The 27,628-nt window shown below is 46.6% G+C and overlaps 1 non-coding gene across 1 annotated transcript; it reads left to right on the forward strand.

Annotated features, from left to right (window-relative positions):
• Positions 1–11,735: 11,735 nt before the first annotated feature.
• Positions 11,736–11,808, forward strand: TRNAE-CUC (transfer RNA glutamic acid (anticodon CUC)). Its single transcript has one exon. It is a non-coding gene; the product is annotated as a tRNA-Glu (tRNA).
• Positions 11,809–27,628: the final 15,820 nt, after the last annotated feature.

Below are 27,628 nucleotides of genomic sequence, written 5' to 3' on the forward strand. Positions count from 1 at the left end.
CCCTCCTGGCCTGAACTGAAGACAGGGTTTCCCCTAAAGCACTGCCAGCCTGCAGCCTCTCAAGTGGAGGCTGCTCTCTCCCAGGTCAGGCAGTACTGAAAACTCTCCTCCGTGCCCACCACCCCTTCTAAACCATCTCCTTGCTAAAGCCCCGCCTCCCTCAAAGCTCGTCTCACCCCATTCGGTTTGCCCTCCACGCCTCTCATCAGTGGCTCTGCGGGTCAGCCCCCAATATCACAAAGGGCATTTGCACCTGGTTATGATCTTGACCTCCACTCTGTCTCAGCGACCGGCTCCCACAGCCTCGTCATCCCTGCATCCCGTCATCATTCCACATCCCCCCCAACCTCTGCAGCCTTCTAGTCCCATTCTATCCCTCCCTGACCACCTCTGACATACCTGTCTCTCACGACCTCCGCACCCCCCGCCAACTGGCCCTCCACCTTCATAAACTCCAGAAATGAAACCCAGCCACAGGAGTGGGTGACCCTGCAAACAGGTGGCCCCAAGCTCAAGGGAGATGAGACAAGGGTGTGCTTTGCAGCAAGCCTCATCTCAGCGGGAAGCCCACCTCTTTGCTTTACGTCTCTGATGTGAACACTTTCCTAGCTTCATTTCCTTCCTCTATAAAATTAGGAAATTAATAACACCTGCCTCATCCGACGGTGGAAAGAATGAATGAGAAAAGAAAGGCACAGAGATAAGGGGCTCTTTGCTCTAGAGCCCAGCTGGTTGTTCTTTCTGTTACAAAGTGATGCTGGCACAGGTACCGATGCTCGTCTTGGTCAGCTTTCTCTCTCCCGTTTTGCTCAAAGGGTACTTAGGACCTTTGTTACCGTCCTCAAGTTCCCCTCCCTTCCTTGTCCCACCTCACCTGCCTCACTGAGAAAAACATCCCCTGTGAGATGTCCTCCTTCCTTCTGCCTTCGCCCCGCCCCATTCACAAAGGCATCCACAGCCTCAGCCATCCTCACAGAGAAGGTGCCTCTATGCTGATCTGGACCCATCTTTCCTCCAAGCTCTGCGTTTCATCCTTCCCCATCTCTCAGCCTTATTCCACCAGCCACTCCTCCTCTCTCAGCATCACCAGCATCTCCTCTCCATCGGCTCCTCCTTCCTCTGCAGGCACAGACGTGCTTAGGTCTTCAGCTCCTAAAATACCTTCCCTGGACTCACTCTCTACTGACCTGTCCCTCTCCCTATCTTCTCATTTAAACATCTACGTGAAAATCTATGGTTTTCTTGCCTCCTGGTGTTTTTCAGCCCAGTGGCACTTGGCATCACCATCGCGACCTCTCGCCTGACACTGTTCTGCCCAGTGGTGCAATGGACCCTCGTGGGCTCCTGTCCCGCAGGAGCTCTCAGCAGCCTTGCATTCTGCTGCCCGCTCCACCGGGTTCAAACTCTTAACTCTGCCTTTCTCTGCTACCAGGATGCTTCCCTAGGACTCCCCTTGTGCAACACACTTCTGCCCAGGTCTTAAATGCTGATACGCTTCCTAGGCATTTCTGCCTTGAGCTGTCCTCGCTCCCACTTCAGGAAACACTCTTGTGAATTCCCTGGTGGTCCAGTGGTTACGACTCTGTATTTCCACACTACAGGGGGCACAGGTTTGTTTCCTGGTCCAGGAACTAAGATCCCACGTGTCACAGAAAGTGAAAGTGAAGTCGCTCAGTCGTGGCCGACTCTTTGTGACCCATGAACTGTAGCCCGCCAGGCTCCTCTGTCCATGGGATTCTCCAGGCAGGAATACTGGAATGGGTTGCCATTTCCTTCTCCAGGGTATCTTCCCGACCCAGGGATTGAACCCAGGTCTCCCACATTGCAGGCAGACGCTTTAACCTCTACACCACCAGGGGAGCCCACAGGAGGCCCGGCAAAGACAAAACAAAGGAAACCTTGGCAGGCTGCAGGATGCCTGAGCGTGCCTGTACCTACTGCCCCCTGCAGGATGATGGCTCCTATTACATCTTCCCTAGAGCGGCCAACCTCACAGCTAACTGCCTCCTGACTGTCTCCACCTCCTGCTGAGCACATCCAAAGTAGAACCCATGGTCCCACTGTTTTAAAGCTCTTTTCTACGTCTTCTCTTCTTGGTTTGAAACATTCTTGGCTTTAAACTCATCATGTTTTATGGCTTAAACCTATGGTTATCCAAACTAGCGATATAAATGTCATTCTTCACTCCTCTCCATCACGACATCTTTCACTCATCCACAACCCATCAATCCCGAAGTGCTGGTGAGGCCACCTTCCCTCCAGGAGCAACATCTTTCCCTTAGTTCAGACCACCCTCCTGGTGTGCTGATGGTCTCCTTGCAGCTAGTCCTGACTCTTCTCCCAAACTATTCTACACACGTTCACCAGACTGAGGGTTTTAAACAAAAAGCCTGGCCAGGGGACAGCCTTAGGTGGTGTCCTTCATCACTGATCCCAAGTGTGGTCCACAGGGACCCTGGTGACCCAGGCTTGCGGACCTCTCCCCAAGACACTTTAAGCTCCAGTAATGCCATGCCAGGGCTTCCCAGGTGGCTCAGTGTTAAAGAATCTGCCTGACAAGCAGGAGATGTGGGTTTGATCCCTGGGTCAGGAAGATCCCCTGGAGAAAGAAACGGCAACTCACTCCAATATTCTTGCCTGGGAAATCCCATGGACAGAGGAGCCTGGTGGGCTACAGTCCATGGGCTCGCCAAAGAGTCAGACACGACTTAACAACTAAAGGACGACAATAATGCCGTGTCATTTGCTCATGATGAGCCTGCCATCCAAATGAGAACCCCTTTCCTTTACATCCATCACTATTACTCCTATTTCAAAGGTCACATCAGAAGTGAGTTCCCCAGTGAGATGTCCCCAGGAAGCCCCCGGCTCCCCGCAAGACTCCCAAAGCTCGCTGTTTCTGCACACTAGCCTGTAAAAGACATCAGCCTTCCCCCACTGCAAGGCGAGCTTCCAGAGAACGACGGCGCTCTTACTTCTCTTCTTATCCTGAGAGTCAAGCAGAGTTGCCGGCCTGGAGTGGCTGATCAAATGGGCCCTTCTCCAGACTGAAGTATACTGAAGTCACGTGCTCAGCGTACAAGCCCTTTTCATCAAAGTGTCGGGGGTGAGAGGGAGGCAGACACCCTTCTGAGTTCTTAAAGTGTGACCCACACTATGCTGGCCCTTTTCTGGCTGTTTTCTGACTTAATCTCATCTAATCCTCACAATTCGAGGGGCGGGGAGGATTATTATCCCCAGTTTATAGATGAAGAAACTAAGCTGACTGTTATACAGAGACTGTTTTTGCCTTTTCGGTAGCAAGAGTTATTTCAAAGTAGCTTCTTCCTGAGCCTTCCCCAGCGGGTCTAGAGGTGGAAGGAGTCAGGTCTGGTGATTCAAAGATGAGAGACCTGCCAGTGTGGTCTCCCCTCTCTCTCTCTCTCAACTCAGCGCCCCCATCCTCGCCAGCCCAGTATCCCCTCACCATCTCTGACCACCACCTTCGTTTTCCCACGTCCCCTGTGGTCAGACCAGCCCCGGGCCCTGGTTAACGGCTGCAGGAGGAGGGGGAAGGCGGCTCACTGACCGTGTCGTCCTCACCAGAGCTGGCGCAGCAGTCACGGTGGCAGTAACAGCGGTGGCCCGACCCCAGCTTCAGCCCAGGACACGCCCCATGATACTGACGGGGCCCCCGGCACCCGGCTGGAAGGGAATGATGGGAAACTGACGCGGGGCCTTCTGGAACTCCCCAGTTCTGTGAGCTCATCTTCTAGAACCATCTTCACCCACTGGGCTTTGATAGTACTCCCACCTCGAACCCCTCAGTTTCAGGGCCCGGAGACCTGTTCAGAGTATCTAAGCTCACCCCCTCTTGCCCACTTCTGCCCCTACACATGACACTTTGAAGGATGGCTCCTCTCCTCCCAACAGGCCCTCCTGGGGGTTACCCAGCAATGCTGATGCTGGCGGATGCCCACTGTCTCCCAGGCAGCTGACCTCACCATTCCACTCTCTCGTTCTTCTCCTGTTCTTCTCCGTCCCCTTCTCCATCTGCGTGATGACAGTGGACAAGCCCAGGACAAAGGTGATGCTGCCGACTCTGAAGCTTGCGGGACAGAGAAATGAAATGGAAGGGCATGTGACAACCGCATCCAGGCCGCACAGGGGCCCCTGCTTCAAAGCCTTAAGCGCATGGACTTGGCAGTCAGGCTGATCTGAGAATGAATACAGGCGCCCGTGACTGCTAGCTGGGTGTCCCAGTAAAAGGGACTTAACCTCTCTGTTTCCTTAATTCTCGAGGAGGGAAGAGCAAGACAGGAAATATCTCTAAAGGTGCACGAGACACAGAATCAGTTACTCCTAAGAGCAGAGCACAGCCAAAACCACGCCAAGCTGCTCCTGTCCGTCCTGTGTGCCTCCCCCCCAGCCGCAGACGGACCAGATCAGAATCGAGGGGCTGACCTGTGGTTGCATCAGGATCTCCTTTTGTATTTTCTAATTTTATTGTGGTAGAAACCCTTAACATGAGGTCTACCCTCCCCCACATTTTAAATGTCTAGGACAGTGTTGTTGATGGTAGGCACAGCATTGCACAGAACTTCAGAATTTCTTCATCTCATTTAACTAAAGCATAGATTAGTGACTCCCCGTTCCCTTCTCTCCCAGCCCCTGGCCACCACAGTTCCACTCTTTGATTCTATGAACTTGACTCTTTTAGATGCCTCCTATACGTGGGGTCATATAGTATTGGTCTTTCTGTGACCAGCTTGTTTCCCTGAGCACAGTGTCCTCAAGGCTCATCCACGTGGTCACATGCTGCAGGACTGCCTTTCTTTTTAAGGCTGAATAGTTATACCACTGGATGTATATACCGCATTTTAAATATCTGTTCATCTGATGGACCTTTTGCTTGTTTCCACACCATGGCACTTGTGAATAACGCTGCAATGAGCATAGGAGTGCTAACTCTCTTTAAGATCCTGATTTCAATTCTTTTGGATAAATATCCAGAAGTGGCGTGGCCGGACCATACGGTAGTTCCATTTTTAGTGTTTTGAGGATACTGTTTTCCAGAGCAGCTTCACCATTTTGCAGTCCTACCAACAATACACAAGGGCTCCAGTTTCTCCATATGTTTGCCAAAATTTATCTTTCGCTTTTTGTATGATAATCATCCTGACAGGTGTGATCGTGGTTTTGATTTGCATTTGTCTAATGATTAGAGATGTGGGAACATTTTTTCATATGCCTGTTGACCATCTGTATGTCTTCTTTGAAGAAATGTCTCTTTGGCATCAGTATTTCTTAAAAGCTTCCCTGATGATGCCAATATACCACCAAGGCTTGGGCCTTTGTCCAAGGGAAAGTTCTCTGGACTTGAGCTAGAAAACCTGAGCTCAGTATCTTGGTCTGCCCGTGACTGGCTATTTATTCTTGTCCAGTTAACCTCCATTTCCTCATCTATAACATGGAGTCATTACCCTGCCCCACCCCCTGGAACCATGATACTTAATCTCCCCAAGCGTCATTTTTCTCCTCTGTAAAATGGGAATAATCCTCCTTCACTGCCACGCTCACCACTTGGATCAGTACACCTTAGCTATTGCTTTTATTGTCTGGCCCTGGGTGGTGATTCTGTTTGGTTGAGTTTTGGGGTTTTTTTGTTTTTTGTTTTTTACTGTATCAGGCTACTTTTATTATTTTATCACTTCTTTTTATTGAGTCATCTTTCAGCTTATTTTTATTTTACTGTATGCTTTGTTATTTCCCACTTGACTTTTATTTTTAAATGGAGAATAAGAAAGAGCAGCTCAAAAAAAAAAAAAAAAGTTATGAGGGCAGACAAGGCCCTAGTTGATGATTGGTGGGTCTTTATTTCTCTGCTGAGCTCAGCACAAGTCTTTCCGGTTTCCCCAAAGCGAGCTCAGATTCTTGACCACATCCCAGCAGAGATTCCCCCACTGGCTCCCTTCAGGTTTAAGTTCTCCTAAAGCATCTTTTGGACTTCCCAGGAGGCTCAATGGTAAAGAGCCACCTGCCAATGCATTAGATGTGGGTTCCATCCCTGGATTGGGAGGATCCCCTGGAAAAGGAAATGGCAACACACGCCAGTATTCTTACCTGGAAAATCCCATGGACAGAGGAGCCTGATGGGCTACAGTCCACAGGGTCACAAAAGAATCAGACAGGACTTAGCAACTCAACAACAACAACAAAAGCATCGCTTACTTTCCTGGTTCTCAGGCCTCAGTTCAGTTCACTTCAGTCGCTCAGTTGTGTCCAACTCTTTGCGACCCCATGAACCACAGCACACCAGGCCTCCCTGTCCATCACCAACTCCCGGAGTTCACTCAGACTCACGTCCATCGAGTCAGTGACGCCATCCAGCCATCTCATCCTGGGTCGTCCCCTTCTCCTCCTGCCCCCAGTCCCTCCCAGCATCACAATCTTTTCCAAGGAGTCAACTCTTCACATGAGGGGGCCAAAGTACTGGAGTTTCAGCTTCAGCATCATTCCTTCCAAAGACATCCCAGGGCTGATCTCCTTCAGAACGGACTGGTTGGATCTCCTTGCAGTCCAAGGGACTCTCAAGAGTCTTCTCCAACACCACAGTTCAAAAACATCAATTCTTCAGCACTCAGCCTTCACAGTCCAACTTTTACATCCATACATGACTACTGGAAAAACCACAGCCTTGACTAGACAGACCTTTGTTGGCAAAGTAATGTCTGCTTTTGAATATGCTCTCTAGGTTGGTCATAACTTTTCTTCCAAGGAGTAAGCATCTTTTAATTTCATGGCTGCAGTCACCATCTGCAGTGATTTTGGAGCCCCCCAAAATAAAGTCTGACACTGTTTCTACTGTTTTCCCATCTATTTCCCATGAAGTGATGGGACCAGATGCCATGATCTTCGTTTTCTGAATTTTGAGCTTTAAGCCAACTTTTTCACTCTCCTCTTTCACTTTCATCAAGAGGCTTTTTAGTTCCTCTTTACTTTCTGCCATAAGGGTGGTGTCATCTTCATATCTGAGGTTATTGATATTCCTCCCAGCAATCTTGATTCCAGCTTGTGTTTCTTCCAGCCCAGCGTTTCTCATGATGTACTCTGCATATAAGTTAAATAAGCAGGGTGACAATATACAGCCTTGATGTACTCCTTTTCCTATCTGGAACCAAACTGTTGTTCCATGTCCAGTTCTAACTGTTGCTAATATTGGTTTCTCAAGAGGCAGGTCAGGTGGTCTGGTATTCCCATCTCTTGAAGAATTTTCCACAGTTTATTGTGATCCACACAGTCAAAGGCTTTGGCATAGTCAAGAAAGCAGAAATAGATGTTTTTTTGGAACTCTCTTGCTTTTTCGATGATCTAGCAGATGTTGGCAATTTGATCTCTGGTTCCTCTGCCTTTTCTAAAACCAGCTTGAACATCAGGGAGTTCACAGTTCACGTATGCTGAAGCATGGCTTGGAGAATTTTGAGCATTACTTTACTAGTGTGGGAGATGAGTGCAATGGTGCAGTAGTCTGAGCATTCTTTGGCGTTGCCTTTCTTTGGGATTGGAATGAAAACTGACCTTTTCCAGTCCTGTGGCCCCTGCTGAGTTTTCCAAATTTGCTGGCATATTGAGGGCAGCACTTTCACAGCATCATCTTTCAGGATTTGAAATAGCTCAACTGGAATTCCATCACCTCCACTAGCTTTTTTCGTAGTGATGCTTTCTAAGGCCCACTTGACTTCACATTCCAGGATGTCTAGTTCTAGGTGAGTGATCACACCATCATGATTATCTTGGTCGTGAAGATCTTTTTTGTATAGTTCTTCTTAATATCTTCTGCTTCTGTTAGGTCCATACCATTTCTGTCCTTTATCAGTTCTCAGTCCTAGCTGCACTTAAAAAAAAAATACGAACACCTGGACCCCACCCTAGGCCAACCACAACCAAATCTCTAGGGGTAAGACCCAGGCATTAGTATTTTTTAACCCTTCCAGGAGATTCTGAAGTGCTACCAGTAGTGGGAACCACTTTTCTAGTCAAACTTTAGTTCCCTAAATGTGTGCCGATATTGTGCAACCTTGCCTTGTATGATATTATATACGTTATTCTCGGTATCAAACACACCCGTTCCATTCCAGCCAACTTGCTAGCTGCTGGTCCTCCTTAAAGCATCGCTGGAGCTGGACTTCCTCCCCTGGACTCCTTGCTGAGTCAGGAGTCCCCTACATCCTGGCACACCCAGCAATGCTAATGTGCCGTCTCAGCATCTATCACATTACATCAGTATCTTATTTTTATTATATTTATTTAGCTGTGCCAGGTCTTATCTGTGGCATGCAGGATCTTTGATCTTCACTGTGGCATGCAAACTCTCAGTTCCACCATGTGGGATCCAGTTCCCCAACCAGGGATCGAACCTGGGTTCCCTGCACAGGGAGTACAGAGTCTTAGCCACTGGACCACCAGGAAAGTCCCTACATCGGTATCTTCTTTCTCCATCACTCCTAACAAACTAGGAGATGCCCATTGTGTCTTAATTGTCTATTTTTCCATTGTTGAGAGCAAGATCAAAAATACTATGGAAAGAAATGAAGAAACGAATGCATATCATCTAGATGGTTGATTCAGAAGAAGCTCAGCTCAAAGAACTCCATCAGGAGGCTGGTCTCAAAAGAGTGTGCAAAGGTTCCTTTGGACAATGAAGAAATGGATCCTCCTCCGCCTGCAAGTAGGGAGACCCTGGAGCCCCTAGAGACAGACTGGCTCACTCGATTCACTCCAAACTCAGAACATTGAAAACAGAGCTAACCTCTTCTCAACAAGTTGTGTTCCTCTTATTTTCATCATTGATCAATGCATGGCTGTAATTTCAAGACACTGTTATCAGGAGTTGGGAGGCATATAAAGTCATTAACCCTACACTACATAGTCTCTCCCCATCATAGTCTTTAAGTTTTGTGTCTCCATTATTAATCTGTCTTCCTCCTTGTGATGGTTCATTTTATGTGGCAATTTGACTGGGCCATAGGGTACCCAGTTACTTGGTCAAACACTACTCTGCGTGTTTCTGTGAGGGTGTTTCTGGATGAGATTAACATTTTTTTAAACTGGACTATATTTGACATACAAGGTTGTGTACGTTTAAGGTGTGCAATGTGTTAATTTGATTCATTTCTATATTGTGATATGATTATCATCATAGCCATAATTAGAACCTCAGTCACATTACATCATTATTTCTTATTAATAGCTGGAATAATTAAGGTCTAGTCTCTCAGCAACTTTAATGATTATAATATTCTGTCTATATTCACTGTGTGTGTGTGTGTGTGTGTGTGTGTATGTGAGTTACTCAGTCATGTCTGACTCTTTGCAACTCCATGGACTATAGCTCGCCAGGCTCCTCTGTCGACTGAATTCTCCAGGCAAGAATACTGGAGTGGGTTACCATGACCCTTCTCCATACATTCACTATCCTGTGTCTTAGATGAAATTAACATTTAAATGAGTGATTGAGTAAAGCAGATTGCCCTACCTAATGTAGGTGGGCCTCAACCAATCAGTAGAAGGCCAGAACAGATCAAAAAGGTGAATCCTCCCCCAAATAAGAGGGAATTCCTCCTGCCAAACTGCAATTCAAACTGAGACATTGGCTTTTTTCCTGCCTATGGAATAGAACTGAAACATCTCTTCTTGGGTTTTAAGTCTGCCAGCCTTTGGACTGGAATGACACCCATTGATTCTCTTGGGTCTCCTGCTCACCAACTCACCCTACAGATCTTGGAACTTGCCCACTTCCATTACTGCATAAGCCTTATCCCAAATATATATATACACACACACATGTATGTAACAACTGGTCTAACCAAACTTTTTATAGTTCCCTATATGTGTATTTACTGGGCTTCCCAGGAGGCCCATTGGTAAAGAATCTGCCTGCCGATGCAGGAAACGCAAGAGACCTGGGTTCAATCCCTGGGTGAGGAAGATCCCCTGGAGTAGGAAATGGCACCCCACTCCAGGAGTCCTGCCTGGAGAATCCCATGGACAGAGGAGCCTGGTGGGCTACAGTCTGTGGGGTCCCAAAGAGTGGGACGTGACTGAGTGAATGAACACACATACGTGTGTTTATATATACACATCCTGTGTGTTCTGTTCTCTGGAGAACCCTGACTGATACACTCCTCCTGTGAAGCTGGAAGATCGTTTAACAGTCGCCAGGTTCATCAGCCCACATGATTCCCTTCCTCGCGGTGGTGCCCCTACTGGCTGACAGGCTTCCCTCCCCTCCTGTGACGAGTGGCTTCCTCAGTCCAGGGCAGCTGACTGACGGCAGCCAGACCTGGGCTGCTGGGCCAGTGGGAACCCAGACATTTGGTCCTCATGTCACAGAATCCACTAGCTTGTGACTGTGGCGGGTTTGTTAGCCTTGCTGAACCTCAATATCCTCACGTGTAAAGTGAAAAAGAACTGCCACGCAGCGGATCGTTGAGAGGATTAATGAGATAACAGACAAAGCATTCTACACAGACTCTGGCACCAAGCAAACACCCAATAAAGGTAGTTTTCAGTTATTGTTATCTGTGCGGTGGGGAGACGAAACCAACTAAACACCCTTTAGAGAACTGCTCTTGAATTGTCAGAAAAGGCTCTGAGCAGAAGGGCCTGAAGGACATTGCAAAGGGAAAGTGGGAGCTTGTTTGAATCCATCAGAGGCCTTTTCCCCATCCGAGTCTGTGCTGTGGGGGCCCTCGTCGAAATGACAAGATCTCTGGATAAGCAGGGAATTACTCTACTAGCATTCATCTTCCTGCACTTATATCCTAGGGATTTGCTCTCAAGGAAACCGACACAGACTGAAGAGAAAGGAAGACCAGGACTTCCCTGCTGGTCCAGGAGCTAAGATTCCATGCTCCCGACGCAGGGGGCCCAAGTTCCATCCCTCATGAGGGATCTAGATCCCACCTGCCGCAGCTAGACCCACTGCAGCCAAATAAGTAAGTTTTATATATATATAAAGCAAAGAGAAAGGGAAAACATCCCTTTGGGAAAAGTGCTTGCTCATCCCTGTCATACTCCCCTCTGCCCATCTCGATGTCCTTCAGAGGTCAGAAATGATCCCTCCCTGTCTGTTCCCACCACTCTGATTTGTGCTACCTTATCTGGGACTGCAGTCATTCCCTAACTGGTCCCTCTACATCGAAGTGATAAAACTGACTACAGCAGCCCCCATTTGTAGATCTTGTGATGGATTTCTCCGCCCCTTGCAGGACTAACTCAGCAGCCAGATGGTCCTCCACGTGCTGTCTTCTCCCCGACTTCTCCAGCCCCTCCTCCCAACACCCTTCTCCATGCAATACCCGGCTCTGGGTTTCCACAGTGCTGAGCACCCAGTCCTCCCCAAACTGATCTTCCAGCATCTCTCCTCACTGGGCACCTAATAACTCCATTCCATCCTTCAAAATCAGTCCAGCATTGCAACTTCCACAGAAACTGTCAATTCCAGCACTCTCCACCTTCTGAACCCTCCAGTCTATTTTCTTGCTGCAGTCCCTTGAGTTTCTTTCAGTCACAGGACTCCCATGTTGCACTCTAATTTATGATGAACATGACTTGTAGCCCTGTCTGTGAGCTCTTTCAGAGCAAGAAGGACATATTTATCCGTGCATTTCCTTGACCTATTAATGGGTGAGATGCCCAGGGGCAGTGAGTAAGGGTTAGGATTACATATTTTGAAACACACTGGTTGGTGGACATCCCTGGTGGTCCAGTGGTTAAGACCCTGCACTCTCAGTGCAGGGGGCCCAGGTTCAATTCCTGATCAGGGAACTAGATCCCACATGCTGCAAATAAGACCCAGCGCAGCCAAATAAATACATAAAAAGAAATATTTTTTAAAAACCACACTGGCTGGGGAGGGACAGAAAAGCATTCAACTCTAAAGAGAGAACACAAGGGAGATTTTGTGGTGCTGGGACACGTTCAGATGGTAGCTACACAAATGCACATGTTAGAAAATGACACAGAATCGCATACACACCCTGTCACAATGGCAATGTCCTGATGGATACTAAAAGTGGGTCCCTCCATATCTGTAGGGTTTAGGTTCCAGGACCACCTCCCCACCCCCACCCAGGATACCAGAATCCAAGGATGCTCAAGTCCCTATAGTGAATGGCCTAGTACAGTCGGCCTTCTATATCCACGGGTTTTGCATCTTCATATTTAACCAACGGCAGGTGGAAGCCCATGGATACAAAAGGCCAATTATACATTGTGTTCTGTAAGGATATTGCAAAGGGAAAGCAGGAGCTTATTTTAACCAATCAGAGGCCTTTTCCCCATCCAAGTTTGCACTGTGTTAGCCCTCATGGAAGTCACGAGATCTCTGGATAAGCAGAGAATTACTCTACTAGCGCTGAATCACTTGGATATGTAAAGATGTAACCACTGGGGGAAACTGGATGAAGAGTCCCCGGGATCTCTCTCTACCATCCTTGCAACTTTCTGAGAATTACTGTTTGATAATAAAGTGTTTTTACAAAAATATGCACAGGTAAGTTTTACTGTTCTGACTCATCTAATAAAATAATTGGAAATGAGGGGCAGTCAACCCTGGACTTTTCCACAAAGCCTAATTTAAGATTATTTAAAGCTGACTGGCTAGAGGGTGAATGATGAGAACGTAAGCATAACCCAAATGCGCTTCAACATCTGCTTTATTTAGGGACCGTAACAAATTTCTACTCAAAGCTCTTGGAATTGGTCCCTAAGTGGGGAGAACTGGGAGCAGAAGAAATCAGGTCAGCACCGCTGCAGGAGCAGAATGAGGCTGCCTGTGATCAAGCACTTGAGCAAAAGAGAAAGCTCCAGAGACCCTGACAAGAGAAAGAGGAGGAATGGGTGGGAGGAAGCCGCATGTTGACCCATGACTTCGGGAAGCCATGGACCCAAAAATCTGAGCCCACATCTTGAGTAACCTCACAAGTCGGAGATGCTGAAAACTGAGGTTTCCAGTAAACCAGCACTTCAGCAGCTGAAGGCCTCCACACACCCGGGACCTCTGACATCCTGAGATTCCTAGCAAGCAGGGTGGGCTCACAACCTGGTGATGTTAAGAGCCAAGAGCCCTAGACGCCCAGGGCCCCTGATGACTGATGTCTCTGAGAACCATGAAGCTTTTCATAAACTGAAAGCCTGAATAACCCAAGGCTTCTGACAACCCAAGGCCTATAATAAACTGAGACTCTTAGCAACCCAGGTCGCCTAGCAACCTGGGGACTCTGATCATCAGAGATTCCTAGCAACCAGGGAGAGTGTACAACCTGGGGTCCCAGCACACATCCAACCCTGGACCCAGACTGCCCCTCTCTTTGCAGTAACTTCACTCTAAACCTTGAGATGCAGTGTGATCTGAGAGACAGAGAGAATCAGAACCAAAGACCTGGGTGAAACGTTCTGATTTGGCCGCTTGCTAACTGTATACCCTTTGACTTAATCTCCCTGACTATCAGACTCCTTACATACAAAATGAGAATAATTATAATATCTCCTCATAAAATTATTGTGAGAATTAGGTAAGAAGGCTTATGGGAAAGCATTTTAACAAAAGCTCCACATATACTTGCTGCCATTTCCGACTGCACCCTGTCCCCTCCCATCTCAAGACCCACCATAATATTGCATCAACTGCAAGTCAATGCTACTTCCAAAATCTCTTTCCCATATATTCCAGCTCCATCAAAACCACCAGAGTCTCAAGCCCCCTTGTCTACACTGCCACCGATTATCTTTCTGTTAGGTAGGAAGTTACACAGGAGCAATGAGGGAAGGCCTGGCTGAAAGGGATGTGTGCAGATATCTAAACTCCATCCCACAGAAGAGCTCACAAATATGCTACAAAATAACCACAGAGACTTTCCAAGTCCTGCATATGCGCCCTAGGCACACGGGGAATGCAAACTGACCACAGGGGCTTCTCCAGGTAACCTTAGCCAGTTAGGCGGTTAGGAGCCCAGTTAGGCGGTTAGGAGCCCATTTAGGGCTCATGAATATTCTACATCTAATTATAACAGATGCATTATGGGAAGATACAGACAAGACAACTTGCTGTTATATAACTTATAATTGTCATTTGGCCTTGAGTATACGCCCATTTGCATTTCCTTTCATTGATTGGTGGTGGGTGCAAGCCCTACTTTGCACTGGGCATAACCAGAAGGAAGAGCTGGAAGTGTAAAAGAGGGAAGCAAGAGGAATCAATAGGAAGGATAAAGAGGACTCCTCTGGGAGTGTTGGACTAATAAAAGATCTGTCTGCTTGAGCTGAACTGAGCTGTAACTTGCCTGTTGTCCTACACTTTTTGGTCCATCGCTCCAAATTTCTGTTGCCATGAGACAAGAACTGAAGAAGAGAAATAAACCAACCTGACATTTCCAACTCATAAGCGCTACCCTGTCTCTCTTGCTCACAAGCTTCCATTGGCTCTCTTGTTCTTTGAGTCAAGTTCAAACTCTTTGGCACAGTACAAAAACTCTTCATGATCAAGCCTGATCTTTCCAACTTCATCTTCAATCACTCTCTCAACTCCCGCTTCCTTCATTTACTCCAAAAAAAAAAAAAAACCAAACAAACTCTGAGAGGTGGGTATTAATCATCTCAGTTTTACAAAAAGAAAATGGGGTGGAAATAACTCATCCAAGTGCCTACAGTCTTGGAAGTAGTGATTTGAAGCCAAGTCTGACAGCAAAACCCAAGTCCTTTGCAAAGCCAGTCCAAAAGGCTTCCCAAAAACATACTTCTCTGGTTATTCTCTTAATAAACCAACTTTGATCGTGCCCCCAGCCCCCTCCATCCTTTTCTGCAAGAGCATGCGTACTCAGTCGTGTCTGACTCTGCCATCCCGTGGACTGTAGCCCTTCAGGCTCCTCTGAACATGGAATTTCCCAGGCAAGAATACTGGAGTGGGTTGCTATTTCCTTCTCCAGGGGGCCCTCCCAACCCAGGGATGGAACCCGCGTCTCCTATATCTCCTGCATTGGCAGGCAGAGTCTTTACCACTGAGCCACCCGGAAAGCCCTCACTGAACAATGTTCAGTCTTGGTGGAACTTCAAGATTTACACTAGGGGGCGCTCTCCTTGCACACAAAACCGTATATTATATATCAGACCTAAGAGACTGTAACCTTCCCTCGTGGCTCAGACGGTAAAGGGTCTGCTCGCAGTGCGGGATACCTGGGTTAGATCCCTGGGTCGGGAAGATCCCCTGGAGAAGGAAATGGCAACCCACTCCAGTACTCTTGTCTGGAAAATTCCATGGATGGAGGAGCCTGGCAGGCTACAGTCCGTGGGATTGCAAAGAGTCGGACACGACTGAGCAACTTCACTGAAGAAACTGTTGGGCTTCCCTCATAGCTCAGTGGATAAAGAATCCACGTGCAATGCAGGAGACCCTGGCTCAATTCCTGAGTCGGGAAGATCCGCTAGAGAAGGGACAGGCTACCCACTCCAGGATTCTTGGGCTTCCTCTGTGGCTCAGCTGGTAAAGGGTCCACCCGCAATCGGGAGACCTGGCTTTGATCCCTGGGTTGGGAAGATCCCCTGGAGAAGGGAAAGGCTACCCACTCCAGTATTCTGGCCTGGAGAATGCCATGGACTGTCAGACTCAGAGTCAGACTGGGAGACTTTCCCTTCACTTCAAGAGACTATTGGGGCTTCCCTGGTGGGTCATATGGTAAAGAATCCGCCTGCAATGTGGGAGACCCAGGTTCATCCCTGGATTGGGAAGATCCCCTGGAGGAGACATGGCAACCCACTCCAGTATTCTTGCCTGGAGAATCCCCGTGGACAGAGGAGCCTAGCAGGTTACAGTCCATGGGGTCAGAAAGAGTTGGACACGACTGAGCGACTAAACACAAGAGACTGCTGAGGCCACACCCAGGTCCCCCTGCGGCCTGACTCCTTTTGCCTTATGGTTCAAAGTGCAATTTTAAGATAAATAGTTAGAAACTTGCCTCCATGTTGCTGCTCCTAAAAGGCCCAGATACTGAATGCTAATATTTCAGGAGCTAAAAATGTCATTTTTAGTAACATCTTTCTTGTGAAATGAACAGGTTAAACTGAGTTTTAAGAATATCCCTATTCCTCCATAGAACTCAAAAAAAAAAGCTACTCTCATTGCTCATTAAAATAAATATGACCCATAAACAGCTTTATTAGCTGTTTGATTCTCAAGGTTGGGGGTGTGGGGAGGCCCATGGGGACAGTAGGAAGTTTTCTCATTACATGTTTAGTCTGATAGCTTCATTTTATGAACATGAGGACAAAAATCCTCAAAGCATGTTGCTTTGGGTCCCATGTCAGGTAAGAGTCAGGGCCGAGACCAGATCCAACTTTTCAGAACACAACTCCATATTAATACATGCCTCCTGTAACTAACAAAGAGCACACAAGAGGAGCCCTCTCATGTTACTGCTTTCCGGCTCAGCACGCACAGCCTGAATATTGCAGGGGGCTCCCTATGGCGTGTGGAGGAGAAACCACCCTTGGTTCTAGGGGCACAGCTGACCCTCTGAACATTTATGAAATGGGGGAATAATACATACAACTCTCAGAAGGCCTCGCTGCCTGCTGCGCACCCTCTGACCCCTTTCCCCGCCTCTCTGAGAGCTGTCCTCTCTTGGCTCAGGTCAGGGGCCCCAGAGAGCTCTCCCCAAGGTACTAGGATGGTAGAATTGGGAGGAAAGACTTTCTCCCCTTGGACCCAAGGCCAGTTTCCCTCCCGAACTGCCAGGAGAAAACTCAGCACCAGGTTCATGCTGTTCAATGGATCTGAAAGGGCTCTCAGCTAGAGCTGATTTTACCCCCCAGAGAACACTTAGCAATGACTGACGACGTTTCTGGTTACCCCAAAGTGGGGAGAGGCATGCTGCTGACATCTAGTGAGTAGAAGCCAGGGATGTTGCTACACATCCTTCAATGTACAGGACAGCCCTCCAAAACAAATCATTATTCCACTCAAAACATCCATAGTGCTGAGGTTGAAACTCTGATGTACAGCATAGAGAGGTGCCACTTGGGACCTCCTGGGCTTCCCAGGTGGTGAAAGTGGTAAAGAACACACCTGCCAATCCAAGAGACATAAGAAACATGGCTTTATCCTTGGGTCAGGAGGAGCCCCTGGAGGAGGGCACAGCCACCTACTCCAGTGTTCTTGCCTAGAGAATTCCACAGACAGAGGAGCCTCGTGGGCTACAGTCCATGGGGTCATACAGAGCTGGACACGACTGAAGTGACTTAACACGCATGAACACACTCTGGGTCCTATCTTCTGTGTGATGCTGGACAAGCCATCTCATCTCGAGGCTGAATTCTGTTTCCTGATCTGTAAAATAAGATGTTCAGTTTGGTTTGATGATCTAAATGGCCCCTCCTAAGACTGGGCCCCTCCCCATCCTCTAGCTATGCTTCAGCATCACCCACCCATTGACTTTGCTTACGGTGTTTTGGGTCTCTGCAAGCAAAATAGAGAATATCCTTGCCTCCATTTCTTCAACTATAATTATTTTTACTTCACCATTCCTTCATTGTCTGAGAAGAAATAAATAACCTTATGTACAGTCGGCACTTAGCAAATATTTGTCTTTAAAAAAATCATACTGGATCAGAAGGGGGAAGTGTTCAAGGGAACTGTGATTTGCTCAAAAGTGTCCTCATTCAACAGCCACCAGAGCAGTGGGACCTTTGAAACAAGAGAATCACATTTTTTCTGGAACTTTCCAAGAGGCCCCTTTGGCTCTCGGGCTTTGCAGGCAGCTTGCTGAGGTAGAGGTAATTTGGGCACTGGAGATTAACACAGCCTGCATTTGGGCCTCTGATCCATCCTAAGGAGAAATGTTTTTACCAGGAAATTTTTAAATGGGAGAATCATTCCAACAGCCCAGTCAATATGGAGTGGGGATTACAGAGCTTTGATGCAAGTCTGGCCCGAAATCAAACCCCTCCTCTGCATTCCCTACACAGTGACCTAACTGTCAATAGAGATGAAAACTGCAAATCAATTAGGAGTCTTGTGAATTTCAAGTGAGAGAAAGCATCCAGTAAGTGCTTCATAATTGTTAGCTCTCATCGCTATGATATGCTAAAGACCACAGATGGGTACCAGTCAATGTACTGCCTGCCTAGGCTCAACTGTATTCTTAACGTAAGATTTTCATGAGAAATCACAAAGCCCCTTGTGGTTCCAAGACAAAAATGTTTGATGGACCGTGCTACCCCACCGCCTGTCTACACACAGACAGAGAAAGAAAAAGAAATATATAAACACATATAGCAAAGTAAACATTGGGTGTTTTCTCAAGATGAGGATCTGATGAATGGAGCATATCAACTTGTATTTTTTTGTCTTTCTTTAGGGGGAGGTGGTGGTTTTGGCCATACCACATGGCTTGCAAGGATCTTACTTCCCTGACCAGCGATCGAACCTAGGCCCCAGAAGTGAGAAAGCCCCGTCCTAACCACCAGGGAATTCCCAACTTGTGTTTTTCTAAAACCCCAGCATCTTCTCCCTCCCTCAACTGCTGAGGAATGTGTGAGTCAAAGGAAGTGAAGATCGCTGCTCCCAATTGCTTAAAGCAGGGCAGGTGTCCTTCAGCCCTGAGCCTCAGCAAAAAAAAAGCAACTCTGTAATACACAATGTGTCCCATGGTGATGCCAAGACCATTCTTTACTAACTAAAGGTCAACAAGGACGTAGATAAGTTAAGCTATGCAGAGAACTAATGTTCTGAAATGCCAAGTCTTCAGGTTAAATATCTAAAATCAATCATTCAAAACACAAAGAGATGCAACCCCAGGGAATGATCAGAATCTGAGCCACTCCACTGGATCTAAAACCCAGATTGCTAGCATCCTGCTAAGGCTCTCGCACATACGGTGGCCGAGCTCAGAATCCACACTGCGTGAATGTGTCCTGCACACAGGCAGCGAGTTCACGGGATTGTACAGCACGTTGGTGAGCTCCCAGGTGTGCTTTCCTACTGCTCGGAGGATGGAGAGACTCAGGCTTCGCAGAAGAAATAGAAAGGAAGGTAGAGGAGGCAGAAGTGGTAACAGTCCAACTCTGTTTCCTTCAACATTCTAAAAAAAGAAGTGGAAATGCGCTCTTTTCCTGGTTAATCCACCCTTTCTCCGGGGAAGCTGGCTTTTAGTCATCGTTCAGCGTTCTCTGCAAAGGAAGTCAATGTACTGTAGAAGGAGGCAATGGAGCTATTCCAGAAGCTTTAGTCTAATTGTATTATCAGCACTCAGCCTTAAATGCAATGCTTGTCCTTTCAAAGTACCCGGTTCCTTTGAGTCTAGGGCAAGGGGGTGAGAATAAGCCAGAGCAGAGCTCAGGGCAGGGGTGAGTAGGAAGAGGATTTCGGCTCCAGGGCTGGCCTCGGGAGAAGGCGCCCCCCTCGGGACTCAAGGGGTTAAGTTCAAAAAGGGAAAGCAAGCTCAAGTGTGAAAGAAACAAATGTCAGGAAGGATGCTCTGGCAGGGGGAGGGGGAGGTGGGGGGAGGGGGGGAGGGTTCATCAGGGGACAGTCTGAGCAACCAGTCAGAGCTACGTGTACAGAAGTCAGTCCTGAAAAATCTATCCCTCTGTGGCAAGACCTCACCAGCAAGCAAATAGAAAAGGGAACGGGTCTCCAGCCTTACCTTCTCATTTCTCACAATCTTCTCAGGCCCTGACCCAGACACTGGTACCCAATATGTGCTTAATAAGCATTTGCAGCATCAATGAACACACAACAAAGCCTCTAAAGAGACCAAGTCCACGCACCTCCTTCTTGCCCCCACCATCCTTCCCTGTGAGGATGAGAGGATACTGCTGCCTGCCTAAGGACTCCTTGGTGATTTCCCGAATCACTAATTTTCATTAGGCATCAAGAACAAAAGGGCGAACACTGCCAGGTTGTAAAGGATGAGAATGCATGCGTGCGTGCTTAGTCGCTTCAGTCGTGTCCGACTCTTTGTGACCCCGTGAACTGTAGCCCGCCAGGCTCCTCTGTCCACGGGATTCTCCAGGCAAGAATACTGGAGTGGGCTGCCGTGCCCTCCTCCAGGGATCTTCCCGACTCAGGGATCATACCTGTGTCTCTTCCATCTCCAGCATTGGCAGTCAGTTTCTTTACTGCTAGTGCCACCTGGGAAGCCCAAGGATGAGACTATTGTGGGGGAAATCTAATGGAAAACATAGAGTGTGGAGATGGATCTGCTGATTGGGCTCTGGGGACAGGGCCTGGGAGGGGTAAAAGTGGCCACTGCCAAAGCAAGAGGGGCTGCGATGGATGCCCTGTGGGCTTGTCCCTCATGTGACCTGAGAAAGGCAGAGGAGGCTGGACCTCGTTTCTTGGCCTTGGTCTGCAGGGGACTTAAAACCATGTACAGCAACCTAGCCAGCGTGTGATGGGGTATGACCTGGCCCATCAGTTGGGCATTCTTCCTTCCCTGAGCGGGCTCCTCATGCACCCAGTGGGAAAGCAAAGAGGTAGGGAGGCTGGGTCAGAGGGGGCTGGGTTTGGCTCAGTTCTAGAAACAACAGGCAGGCTGCCTGCCGCAAAGGAACTGCTGAGACCACAGTGAAAAACTGGTAATGAGAGGAACCACCATCCCTCTGCCTGGAGGCTCAGGACCTGGGAGCCAGACGTTCCATGGGACAAGGATGTCCTGCATCTGAGTCAGAGGCAGGCAAGGAGCTGGGGTTGCTGCAGTCCAGCTGGTGGGGACTGAGTCACAGCACAAACTGGGGCTGTTTGTTATCTCATCATCTGGCTTTGCCCGCATTCAGGTGCGGCCGGAAGCGTCTTCTCTACACCCGGTCTCTAGGAATGGAAAATGGAAAGAAAGCAGACTCAGATGTGGCCCTGATGTAATGATGTCAGAGATTCCTCCTCCACCAGCCACGAGAAAGAAAAATTTCTGATGCAATGATCATAATGTAAAGATTCTTTAAAAGTCTAACTGGATAGCATGGTGGAAAGATTAAGCCAACAGCTCTGGAGTTAGATGGCGCGGGTTTGAAGCTTAAACCCAAGTTCCAGCACTTAACTACCTTGGAACCTTGGGCAAGTTAGTTAACCCTCAACTCCAGTTTCCTCATTCATAATGTGGGGTTAAAATAACACTCTCTTCCGTGCCTGTCGGGCTTCCCTGGTGGCTCAGATGGTAAAGAATCTGCCTGCAATGCAGAAGACCTGGGTTCAATTCCTGGGTTGGGAAGATCTCCTGGAGAAGGGGATGGCTAGCCATTCCAGTATTTTTGCCTGGAGAATCCCAAGGACAGACGACTCTAGTGGGCTATGGTCCATGGGGTTGCAAAGAGTAGGACACGACTGAAGTGACTTAGCATATAATGCACAAAGCCTTGGTCCTACCCTCTAGAATTCCTGCCTTTTTCAATGAGAAAAAAAACTGCCTCAGTTAGCCACAAGTCCGAGGTGGACAAGAAGCATGTGGAGAAGACCAGGACCCACCCCAGTGCTTGGAGCCAAGCTAAGGTCAGCCCAATGCAGATCAACCAAACCCTAGCTAACACACAGCCCAAAAGCCCAGAAAGAATGCTTACTGTAACTCAGTGAAATGTCACAGTTGTTTGTTATGCAGCAACATCACTGACTACGCGGTGTCTTTTGAGGGGCCTTTTCAAAAAGTGCCTTCATTTAAAGAAAGAGTCTGGCTATTAAAATAGAAAAGTTTACAGGAAATTTGAGCACTCCCTGTTTCTCTCACTTTGGAGAGCAATTTCACATCCAGAAGGGCTGAAGACAGATGCTCATACCTTAGCAGTCAACTACCCCACCTCTAGGTCATTCCGCACCACAGAAAAAAGGGCCAGAGGGTAAGCATTTTAGGCATTTCAGACTAGACGGTCTCTATGAAAATATACAACCACTCAACTCCACAATTGCAGCATAAAAGCCGATGCAGAGAATGCTTAATTGAATGCCCCTACCAGTGTTTCAATAAACCTTGTTTTTTGTGGCTACTGAAATGTGAATTTTACATCATTTTCATGTGTCACAAAATATTCTTATTTCTTTAACCATTAAAAATGTAAAAATCATCCATCAAAGGGTGAATGGATAAACAAAATGTGGTAGACACACACAATGAAATATCCTTTGGCCTTAAAAGGAAGGAAACCCTGAAACTACAACATGGTTGAACCTCGAGGTCATCATGCAAGTGAAGTGAAAGCGTTAGTCACTCAGTCACATCTGACTCTTTGCAATTCCACGGACAGTAACCCACCAGGCTCCTCCGTCCATGGGATTTCCCAGGCAAGAATACTGGAGTGGATTGTCATTCCCTTCTCCAGGGGATCTTCCCAACCCAGGGGTCAAACTCAAGTCTCCTGCATTGCAGGCAGATTCCTTACTGTCTGAGCCACCAGGGAAGCCCTCAGTGAAGTAAGCCAATCACCAAAGGACAAATAGCATGTGACTCCACACATATCAGGTCCCTAGAGTAGTAGCTAGTGGAGGGGATGGAATTCCAGTGGAGCTGTTTCAAATCCTGAAAGATGATGCTGTGAAAGTGCTGCACTCAATATGCCAGCAAATTTGGACAACTCAGCAGTGGCCACAGGATGGAAAAGGTCAGTTTTCATTCCAATCCCAAAGAAAGGCAATGCCAAAGAATGCTCAAACTACTGCACAGTTGCACTCATCTCCCACACTAGTAATGTAATGCTCAAAATTCTCCAAGCCAGGCTTCAACAATATGTGAACCATGAACTTCCTGATTTTCAAGCTAGTTTTAGAAAAGGCAGAGAAACCAGAGATCAAATTGCCAACATCTGCTGGATCATGGAAAAAGCAAGAGAGTTCCAGAAAAACATCTATTTCTGCTTTCTTGACTACGCCAAAGCCTTTGACTGCGTGGATCACAAGAAACTGTGGAAAATTCTGAACGAGATGGGAATACCAGACCACCTGACCTGCCTCTTGAGAAATCTGTATGCAGGTTTGGAAGCAATAGTTAGAACTGGACATGGAACAACAGACTGGTTCCAAATAGGAAAAGGAGTATGTCAAGGCTGTATATTGTCACCCTGCTTATTTAACTTCTATGCAGAGTACATCATGAGAAACGCTGGGCTGGAAGAAGCACAAGCTGGAATCAAGATTGCCGAGAGGAATATCAATAACCTCAGATATGCAGATGATACCACCCTTATGGCAGAAAGTGAAGAGGAGCTAAAAAGCCTCTTGATGAAAGTGAAAGAGGAGAGTGAAAAAGTTGGCTTAAAGCTCAACATTCAAAAAACGAAGATCATGGCATCTGGTCCCATCACTTCATGGCAAATAGATGGGGAAACAGTGGAAACAGTGTCAGACTTTATGTTTTGGGGCTCCAAAATCACTGCATAGGGTGACTGCAGCCATGAAATCAAAAGACGCTTACTCCTTGGAAGAAAAAGTTATGATGAACCTAGATAGCATATTGAAAAGCAGAGACATTACTTTGCCAACTAAGGTCTATCTAGTCAAGGCTATGGTTTTTCCTGTGGTCATGTATGGATGTGAGAGTTGGACTGTGAAGAAGGCTGAGCACCAAAGAATTGATGCTTTTGAACTGTGGTGTTGGAGAAGACTCTTGAGAGTCCGTTGGACTGCAAGGAGATCCAACCAGTCCGTTCTGAAGGAGATCAGCCGTGGGATGTCTTTGGAAGGAATGATGCTGAAGCTGATACTCCAGTACTTTGGCCACCTCATGTGAAGAGTTGACTCCTTGGAAAAGACTCTGATGCTGGGAGGGATTGGGGGCAGGAGGAAAAGGGGACGACAGAGGATGAGATGGCTGGATGGCATCACTGACTCGATGGACGTGAGTCTGAGTGAACTCCGGGAGTTGGTGATGGACAGGGAGGCCTGGCGTGCTGAGATTCATGGGGTCGCAAAGAGTCGGACACGACTGAGCGACTGAACTGAACTGAGAGTAGTCAGATTCATAGAAGCAGAAAGTGGATGGGTGGAGAAGGGCATAGGAAGTTATTGCTTAATGGACAGACAGCTTTGATTTAAGAAGATGGAAAAGTTCTGGAGATGAATGATGATGATGGTTATACACCAGTGTGAAGGTACTCAAGACCACTAAACTTTAGAACGGTTTAAAACAATTTTTAAGAATGGTTAAAATAGTAACATTGTATGTTATATATATTGTTAATTTCTTAAAAAAAAATAAAAACTAAAAATTATTCTTAATTTACAATCCCATACTGAAACAGGGGGATTTGACCTACCTCCCGTGGTAAATAACACTTGCCCTAAAGAAATTCTCTCAGATGTGCCCAGGAGATAAGTATAGGAGTGTATCACAGTACTGTCTGGGTTATTAAAAAAAAGAAAAAAACAAGGAAATAACCTAATTATTCATCAAGAGGAAAATGGAGCAATACATTGTGGTATAATTAGTCAATGGAATACACTATGATAAGTGGAAGATGCTACAATTTTATCTAAAACTTAAAACCCTACTGAATAATGCTATATTGTATTAATGCATGCATAAATATGCAATGTACGTGTAAAATCATACATAGGAATGATAAACACTGGATTCAGAGTAATAGCTCTGAGGAGGAGGGAGAAGAATAGGAATGGGAGTGGAAAGTACAGGGAGCTTCAGTTATATCAGTAATGTTTTATTTCTTTAAATGAGATCTGATGCAAATATGACACAATGTTAAGATTTGATCAAGCTTAATGGTGGGTAAATAGGTAGTCATTATTCTCTTTTCTATTCTTGTCTGATCCTTGAAATAATTCACGATGAAAAAATTAATTCATAAAAGGGGGAAAATCAAAGAGAGGAACAAATTTTTAAGGAAAAAAAAAAAAGCCTGTAATTTCAAAACATGCCAGCAGCAGCTAGCAGAATAACAGAATATGCTATCAGTTCATCTCACTTATCCTTCTGGGTTTTTTCTGCCAGGTTAGAACTTAGGGGGGGGCAAACCTGACTCAGAGACCCATGTTTGGAGCCCTTGGATGGTTCCACCCATGAATCTGTCCCCGTAACGGATCCCAGACCAGCCATCCCTGAGAAACATGCTCCAGCCACGCCCACTTTCCAGGGGCACCCCTGTTTTCACCCATGAGGCACAAGAAGGCATTTCAGGTCTTCAAGATGTTTTGTTGTGAAAGCCCAGGTTCTCTCACCTGTATCTGCAGAGATGGAAAAGACAGTCCAGTTCCCAAGCGTTCTCTTGGAGATCCATCATCAATCAGTGCAACGGCTGTTGATCGACCTTAGTTCTAGTCCATCTTTAATGGTGTCCATTAAGATTAGGTTAGACTGAAGTAAGAAGAAATCCAAACAACAGTGACTTCAACGAGACAGAAGCCTACTTCTGTTGCACGTGAAATAAATCCAGAGGTAGACAGTTGAGAGCTGTGTGAAGACTGTCATTCCTATGGTGTGACTTGTCCTCTGGCTTCCAAGAGGGCAGCTCCAGTTATCAGAGCTGCCTTCCCAGTAGCAAGACGAAAGAAAGGGAGAAGGACCTGCCTTCTCTCCTTTAAAGGAGGCCTCTAGAAAGTACCCTATGATGTTTCCACCAACATCTCATTGACCAGAACATAGTCAAATGGCCACACTTTCTCCAAGAAAAGCTAGAAAATGTCTTTTTCTGAGAAGCTATGAACCCAGCTGAAAACCAAGAGCTCCATTACTAAGGAAGAGGAGGAGGACAGAGAGAGAAGCCAGCTTGCAGTCTCTGCCACAGTTGCCGACTTACTGCCTCACCTTGAGCAGATGCTGTCCTTCAGTCAACACACAGGTCTAGGTAGGTCATAGCTGAGACCCTCCCCAGATCTGACATCCTTATTCTATGCTAAAATGTTACATTTATATATTTCACTGATTCCAAAGTTGAAAGACGTTATACCCAGGCACCTATGAGCACCGTATCTTTGACAAAGGAGGCAAAAATATACAATGGAGAAAAGACAGCCTCTTCAATAAGTGGTTCTGGGACAACTGGACAGTCAGGGCTTAGTTGCTCAGTCATGTCTGACTCTTTGCGACCCCATGGACTGTAGCCTGACAGGCTCCTCTGTCCAAGGGATTCTGGACCAAGGAGAGGAATCCAGTATTTCCCAGGCAAGAATACTGGAGTGGGTTGCCATTTCCTCCTCCAGGGGACCTTCCTGACCCAGGGATCGAACCAGCATCTCCTGTGTCTCCCGCATTGCAGGAGGATTTTTTACTGCTGAGCCATCAGCGAAGCCCGGGAAAACTGGACAGCTACATGGAAAAGAATGAAGCTAGGACACTTCCTAACACCACACACAAAAATACATGCAGAATGGATTAAAGACTTAAATGTTAAGGCCAGAAACAGTAAAACTCTTAGAGGAAAACCAACAGAACACTATTTGACATAAATCACAGCAAGATCCTCTTTGACCCACCTTCTAGAGTAATGGAAATAAAAACAAACAAAAAAAAAACCAAATGGGACCTAATTAAACTTAAAAGCTTTTGCACAGCAAAGGAAACAATAAAAAAGATTAAAAGACAGCCCTCAGAATGGGAGAAAATAATTGCAAATGAAGCAACTGACAAAGGATTAGTCTCCAAAATACATAAGCAGCTCATATAGCTCAATATCAGAAAAAGAAACAGCCCAATCATAAAGTGGGCAGAAGACCTAAACAGGAAAGGAAACATACAGATGGCTAATAAACACATGAAAATATTCTCAGCATCACTCGTTATTAAAGAAATACAAATCAAAACTACAATAGGTATCACCTCACACCAGTCAGAATAACTATCATCGAAAAATCGATACACAGTAAATGCTAGAGAGGATGTGGAGAAATATCCTCCTGCACTGTTGATGGAAATGTAAACTGATGCAGCCATCATGGACAACAGTATGGAAATTCCTTAAAAAAGAAACAAACCAGGAATAAATCTATTATATGACCTAGTAATTCCGTTACTGGCATATACCCTGCGTAAACCATAATTCTAAAAGGACACATGTGCCTGGATGTTCACTGCAGCACTATTTACAACGGCCAGGACATGGAAGCAACTTAGATGTCCATCAACAGATGAATGCATAAAGAAGTTGTGGTACTTATATACAACGGAATATTACTCAACCATAAAAAAGGAATGAATTTGAATCAGTGGTAGTGAGGTGGATGAACCTGGAGCCTTTTATACAAAGTGAAGTAAATCTGAAAAAGAAAAACAAATATCATATATTAATGCATATATACGGAATCTAGAAAAACAGTGGTGATGAACCTCTTTGCAGGGAAGGAATGAAGACACAGATGTAGAGAATGGGCTCGTGGACACAGTAGAGGAAGGAGAGCGAGGGATGAATGGAAAAGGTAGTACTGACGTGTATACACTCTCATGTGCAAAACAGACAGCTAGTGGAAAGCTAATGTACAACACACAGAACTCAGCCTGGTGCTCTGGGATAATCTAGCGGGGTGGGGTGGGGGAAGGAGGGGGAGGCTCAAGAAGGAGGGCATATATATATATATATATATATATATATATATACACACACACATATATATAATTATGACTGATTCGCATTGTTGTACAACAGAAACGAACACAACATTGTA

The sequence above is a fragment of the Ovis canadensis genome, chromosome 11 (genome assembly GCF_042477335.2).
Source record: "Ovis canadensis isolate MfBH-ARS-UI-01 breed Bighorn chromosome 11, ARS-UI_OviCan_v2, whole genome shotgun sequence".
In the NCBI taxonomy this organism is placed as follows: domain Eukaryota; kingdom Metazoa; phylum Chordata; class Mammalia; order Artiodactyla; family Bovidae; genus Ovis; species Ovis canadensis.